Genomic DNA, 7,333 nt, shown 5'->3' with positions numbered 1-7,333 from the left:
ATATTTCTTTCCAATGAGTAAGTGCAACCACCTTTTATTTCAGGTAAAGAATGTGAAGGTAGAATTTGAGGGATGTTAATTTTTATAATAAGCTCATGAATGACTGACAGTTTAGAGGAAAATAAGACAGGAAATATGCAAAGTTAGTTCATACCCAATGGGAAGGGATAAGAAAAATTAGAAGAAGAAATAGAACAGTAATGCCTTGGATATGCAGACTCCTTTAGCATTTACAAAATACTTTTCTCACGGGAATGTAGACTTCTTAAAAATAAGAAATTTGTCTTAATTAATCTTTGATTTCTCAGTCTTTAACTTACTGTCTGGCTGATAATAGAAATTCACTATGTATCAGCTTGATGAATATACTAAAAAACAGTTGAATGAAGGAATTCACTATTTTATTTAAGTTTTGCTACAATCCTATGAATTTGGGTTTATGTTCTTCATTTATATATGAAGAACTCAATTCATATAGAGAGCAAATGACTTGTCCAAAATCACGTAAGTCAAAAGTAGAGCCAGAATTCTAGACCAAATTTTCTGTCCTTGGCTGGAGTTATTTTTTTGTTTTTTGTTGTTTTTTTTACAGAAACCTCTGAATATGTTACGTTGCATAGCAAAAGGGACTTTACAGTGTAATTAAGATTATGAACCTTAAAATAAGGATATTGTTCAAGATTATCTGGATGGGCTCAATCGAATCACATGGGTCCTTAAAAGCAGAGAGCTTCCTCCAGCTGGAGTGAGAGAAATGCAACAGAAGGGAAGTTGGAGAGATTTGAAGCATGAGAGGAGCTCAACCCACCATTGCTGGAGATGATCACATGGAAACCATGAGAAGCAATGCAGACAGCCCATAGGAGCAAAGACTGGCCCTCAGCTGACAGCCAACAAGGAAAGGTAGATTTCAGCCATACATTCACAAGGAACTGAATTTGACTAACAATTTGGATGTGGTTGGAAGTAAATTCATCCCTAGAACTTCCATCTAAGAGTCCAATCCTGCCACAACCTTGAGTTAGGCCTTGTGAGAACCTAAGCAGAGGACTCAGTTGAGCCCACTGGACTTCTGACCTTCATAAACTATGAGATAATAAATGGAAGCTTTTTAAAGCCAACATCTTTGTTGTGATTTGGTATGACAGTGATAGAAAATATTACAGCTGATGAAAGTCATGTGGCCAAACCCAAAGTCAAGGGTCAAAAAGGCCATTCTGCCTATCACTTGGCTGTGGCCAATCTTAAATGTAATACTACGAGATAGTGAAAAATTAGAGCCAATATTTTAAACTTCTCCAATAGAACTGAGGTGGAAGACGAGCATCAGTTGTCTAGAGGAAGTTTAGTTAAAATAATTGGGAGGTGGGGAGGCTATTAGAAAAACCTTTCCCAAGGTACAACAGCCCAGAAAGAAGAGATATTTAAATAAGTTGTTAAACAGAGAAGTCATTGAGTGATGTTTGGCAAAGGTAGTTTTGACCTGAAACTGGTGTGGAGTGGCCTTTACATTTTCTCAAGAAACAAGGGACCGTTTAGGGTGTGGTGGGGGATAGAAATTAATACTGTGAGATTAATATGCTGGGTGGGTGGGATCCTTAACAACCAAGGCTCCATCAGTTATTCACCTTTGTATATAGCTTGCCCCTTGAGATTTTCCCAGCAATTTATTAATGTATGTTTGTATTTTACTAGGTGGGTTCTAAATACTAATGCAGAAAACCCAGAAACTGGATGTAAGTGCATGGCCATGGTCCCCTGATTTAAAAAAGAGAATCTTCTCTTTCTCTTGGATGGTAGTGGCATAAATTATTGTGATAGTGTCTCCCAAGGGCCCAGGGGCATGCAGAAAATGGGATTTTAAGGAGAGGACTATTTTTGGCCTTTTCTTATTTCTGCTTTGCATCCATAATCCTGGCTGGCCGGGGCAGTGAGTCACCTAGCAACCAATGCAAAGGATACGGGTCCTGCATCTTCCAAGGAAATGGAGTTAATAATGCTTCTGTAGGGAAACCTCATTTGGAGACAACAGTTCCCTATGGGTATGTGGCAGATATCCTACATACAACTCTGTGCTGGGCCACTTTTATTGGGTTTGCAAGACCTGGGGGAATTCAGAACAAAGCAACCTATCCCAAGATGTGTTCTCTTTATGTGTTGGGGAAATCTGTGTCCATTTCTACCTCTAGGAAAAATTAGCTCCTGTATCTAAGAAAACACTTTCTCTAGTGTGGGGGAGCAATGGATAAGGGTTTCAGATTCTGAGTACATATGAATCCCAGCTCTCCTCCATCCTATGTGACTGCGTAAAGTCCTTCATCCCACTAAACCTGACGCTATTAATCTGTAAACAAGGGCTATAAAAGTACCCACCTCACAGGCAGAGAGCCATTTTGAGGATCAAACTGTAGCTGTTGTTAACACGACTCAAGGTCAAACAGAATGTAATCTCCTGAATTGCAGGAGAAGAGGTTTAAGGTTGACATAAAAAGGAGCTTCCCAGAAGAAAGAGTTACAAATCTTACAGTGAAAATTTATGGAAACTCCTTCCATGAAGACGTTTGAAAATAATCCTGACTATAAAATTATGTGATGGATGTCTCTGGACCTTCAAGAATTTATATAGTCAAGTGACTGTCATCACCTCAGAGTTACCACCTTGGGAATTTATACACTGATCCAAATGATATTGCTTTTGGGAAAACGCTGTTTTGTACTTCATCACTAAAACAGCCTTCAGAGTGTGTAATGTACTCCCTTGACATCCCTTTATCAGGGACAGTTGTCATCTTTAGAGGGCTGATGTGACTTAGAAACAACCAAAAGTCATTCAGAGCCACTGAAGAGAGGTGGCTATACAGTGAAAGAGAATCTTATAGGGCTCAAATGCTGACATTTGCATACATGGTCTCTAGATCATACGAATAGATTAGAAATGAAGATGACTACTTATGGCCTAATAGGTAATGCTTTAGTTATAGATGCAGTGGAAATTGCCTTTTATTTCTTAGATGGCTGAAACACAATTGTTTACCATGGTCTTTGTCCTTTGTGATGAGTCTGAAATATTTCATCATAAAAATTCTTTTAAAAAGACTAATTTCAGAATTAAAAAAAATAGAGAAATCTAGCTTCCCCCAAAGTCACCTCTTCTCAGCTCTTCTCAGAGCCTCACAATATGTTTTCCTAACTCCCTCATCATTTCATGATTTAGTCACAGGCAGTGACTAAAGAAGTCTCTTTTAAGTCTTCCAATTTCTAGTTCCCCATGTAAGTGAAACGAAGCAGGACTTTATGGAGCCTTCATGGGACAGACCCACCCACATGTCCTCTGCCTGCCTCTTGACTGTAGAAAAACTTTAGCCAGAGATTAAACTTAATCAGAGAAATGAAAAAAATGAAGAAACAGAGAAAAGCAGTCGAACAGGACAAAATAATAAAAGTTTCGTCATTAAGCAAAGTCAGGGACTTTTAGTTCCTCCTCAAGGGCTATAGATCATATTCTGAGCCACACCCTTTGAGCTGTTTTGTAGATACTGAAACCCCCACCAGGTGGAAGAAGGTAACTACATAATTACCAGACTGTAGGCATGACATAAGTTGCTCCATCTTGCACAACTCCAAGAACTGACCTCAAGGACATGGGAACAAACTGACCCTGGAACTGAAGGTTAACTGTACAACAGTCAAGATGACGCTGATCAGATCACCAATGACCAATTTCAAGATGACCGTCAGAGCTGACCGTGCTGTTATTCATGTAGCCCCTCCCTCCACCTACACCTCTGAAACTTCCCTTTAAAAGCTCTATGCCCCTTGATTGACAGTTCGGAGTTGGTTGTTGGATAGCAATTCACCTTCTCCCCCAGTTGCCAGCCTGCTGAATAAAGCAACCTTTCTTTTCTAACAACGCTTGCCTCTGAAGTATTGGCTTTTGAGTGGTGAGCAGCCGGAACTGAGTTTGACAACATAAGGAGCTTGGAAGCTGCAACTGTGTCCTAACAATGAGTAACAAGCTGAACAGACTTGTTCAACTTTTCTTGGATCCTTAAAAGGGGGGAGGACACAGGGCAAACTGCTGCTCTGAGATTGGAGGGACAGACAGGTGAATATAAAGAGCTGAGGCTTACCAGAGCAGAGACTTGGCAGTGGACCACTATGGGAACCAGTGCCAGGGAAGGAAAACTTAAGCCGTAATTGAAGAACTGCTGGAGGTTCAGTTCTCAGCAGAAAGCTCTGAAAGTATAAAAACTCCAAGGGGACCAAGTCATAAAGAGATCCTCACAACATTGTGAGATTTAACTCCAGGGTCTCAGTGGATTCTCATACTAAATAAATCCGCTCAGGCTTCTGGCAGGGGGAGGGGTTGGAGAACCATTTTGAAATAGGCCATAGTAGTTTGTTCTCTGAACAGGGCCTGCCTTCAGGGGAAGCTAGTTAACTAGAGCCTGTCCTGCTGAGGTATTATCAGAGCTGCAGTGAGGTGAGGAAGGGAAATACCCAACTCCTACTGGCTCTAGTCATCCTGTCTCACCTAAAGGGGGAGAAAAAAAACTGAGAAACACTTGTGAAGTTCACAGTCCAGGGGCACAGGCATAGGCTCACTAAAATACAGAGACCCAATCATAGACCACAGAACACTTCCCCTCACCCCACACCTCACCAGCACATTACTAAAGGCCTATTTATAGCTATTCCTTTGATCTAGTACAACATATCCAACTATCAGAAAAGAAAAAAATTCTGTAAGAAAAAATTACAAGACATACCAAAAGGCAAAAAACAAAAAAACAAAAAACTCTGCCACAATTTGAAGACACAGAGCAAGAATCAGAACCGGACATGGAAGGGACGTTGGGATTATCAGACTGAGAATTTAAAACGACCTTTAAGATCCTAAAGGGCTCTAATGGGGAAAGTAGACAGCATGCAAGACCAGATGGGCAATGTAGACAGAGAGATGGAAGTCCTAGGAAAGAACAAAGGAGAAATGCTACAGATAAAAGACATGATGACAAAAATGAAGAATGTCTTTGGTGGACTTATTAGTAGACTGGACATGGCTGAGGAAAGACTCTCTGAGTTAGAGGATCTATGGATAGAATCCTCAAGAGCTGAAAAGTAAAGAAAACAGAGACTGGAAAAAAACAGAACAGAATATCCAAGAACTGTGAGGTGTATAAACTATAAAAGGTATAATGTGTGCATAAGAGGAATGCCAGAAGGAAAAAGAGAGAAAGGAACAGAATACATTTAACTCTGTCAAATAGTAGTATTTCTAATCTACCTTAATAGATGGACTGTGTCTATTTAAGTCTCACACTTCTTTAGCAGACAGCCACATAGAGTGAGGAGTGCAAATGGTTGAAGCTTCCACTCCCTCTGTGGCCAGAGTCTCACTTTCCAACTGCAAGCAAATGCCAAAGGACAAACTCACATTCCTACTGGGTATTTTGATAAATATGAATAAGCTATCTGTGTGTCAAATAATAGGAAGGCAACTGTCCTCCTTACCTTTGGTGTGCCTACTATTCTGGTGAACCTAGTTAGTAATAGTCAAGAGGGGCAAATACAGGAGAGAATGAGGCAGATGAATGGAAAGAAAATATAGAATCCACCAACAGAAAAGAATTTACGTGGAAGATATTCCCGGGCCAAAAATTTCAGCCCTTTTCTTGGATCTGCTTTTCTAGCACTCTTCCACATCAGCACAGTCACTTTTGTTCTGAAATCCACCGTGGAGAGGCCTCAGGACCTGTGCTCCAGGGAAAGAAACTCCCATATGCAGGAAGAGCTGGCCTAGACCATTATACCTAGGTCTTCTAAACCATTTACATACAATGAGGCCACCAAAGCAGGGTCTAGACAGGTGTCTACACTTGTGACTAATGATCTCGAGACCCTTGGTCATCAGACGGGCTGCAGAAGTGTAGGGTAATCAGTGTTCCAGCATTGGCCCTCTGTCCTCACTGAGCTTAGTGCTGTGTCTTAAGGTTCTTCACAGAAAGAAAATCAATAGGAGATATATGTATATAAATAATATTTATTATAAGAAGTTGGCTCACATGATTATGTAGACTGAGATGCCCCAAGATCTGCAGTTGGCAAGCTGGATACCCAGGAGGGCAGGTAGTGTAGGTACAGTCTGAGTCCAAAGACCTGAGAACCAGGAGAGCAAAGTTTGTAAGTTCCAGTCCAAGGGTAAGAGAAGATCAATGTCTTAGCTCAACAGTCAGGCAGGCTAAGTTCCCTCTGACTCAAGCTTTTGATTTTATTCAGGTCTTCAATTGATTGGATGAGGGCCACACACATTAGGGAGGGCAATCTGCTTTACTCAGTCTACCAATTCAAATGCTACCTCATCCAAAAACATCCTCACAGACACACACAAAATGATGTTTGGCCAAACGTCTGGACACACTGTGGCCTAGTCAAACTGACACGTACAACTAGTCATCACATCCTGGCTATTTTCAACTATGACCTGAAGCTCTCCTAAGGGGCTGGTCCCCACTTGTATCTCCCTCTTTGAGGAGAAAGGCATCGTGCATGCAAAGGAGAGGTTCTGGCCCCTAATATTTCTGAGTTAGGCTAGAATTGTTAGATAGGTCACACAGGTGCTACCCTTCCCCACTTTCATCCTCCATGCTTCTGGTAGTTGACCTCAACTCTCTTCCCTGATGACTGCAGGGTCATTCTCTGAATTACTTTTTGCATAACAGCTTTGGAAACCACCATCAAGCAGTAGAAATTAGCATACAAAATGACACCTCTTTGTCATCAAGACTCTTAGCCAGGTCCAAGCAGCTCAGAAAGCAGATGTTTTATGTGCTACTCCCTCCCGTATTTTAAAATGACAATAAACATATTTATGATATGCATAAGCATCTAGGTATTACTCCTCTAGAATCAGAACATCTGAAAAGCTAAAACAATGTCAGAGATCATTTAATTTAACCTGCTCAGTTTGCAGAAGAGCAGCTGGAAGGCTGTTGTAGGCAGTCTAGTCTTTCTGACTCTGTCTCTGTCTGTCTCTGTCTGGCTCTGACTCTGGCTCTGGCTACTGGGCATTTGAAACCCTTTTACAAATGGATGGTCCCTCAGTTCAAGTGCATCAATGGGAAGCAAAGTTTGACTCTCACTCTAGTTGCTGAAAACCCCAGATTTTACATTCCAGCCTCTCTTGCAGCTAAGGCATGGGCATGCGACCAAGGTTATAGGCATCAGATGTCCTTGTCCCAAATTCTGAATTGGGAGCTTGAGGTGTACAGAAGCAGAGAGATTCCATTCTGGTCGTGAGTGGTGGTAACAATGTTTTCAGCAAGTCGAGCCT

This window comes from Neophocaena asiaeorientalis, unplaced genomic scaffold (assembly GCF_003031525.2).
Source record: "Neophocaena asiaeorientalis asiaeorientalis breed wild unplaced genomic scaffold, Neophocaena_asiaeorientalis_V1.1 scaffold10, whole genome shotgun sequence".
Taxonomy (NCBI): domain Eukaryota; kingdom Metazoa; phylum Chordata; class Mammalia; order Artiodactyla; family Phocoenidae; genus Neophocaena; species Neophocaena asiaeorientalis.
This window is presented reverse-complemented; position numbering follows the sequence as displayed.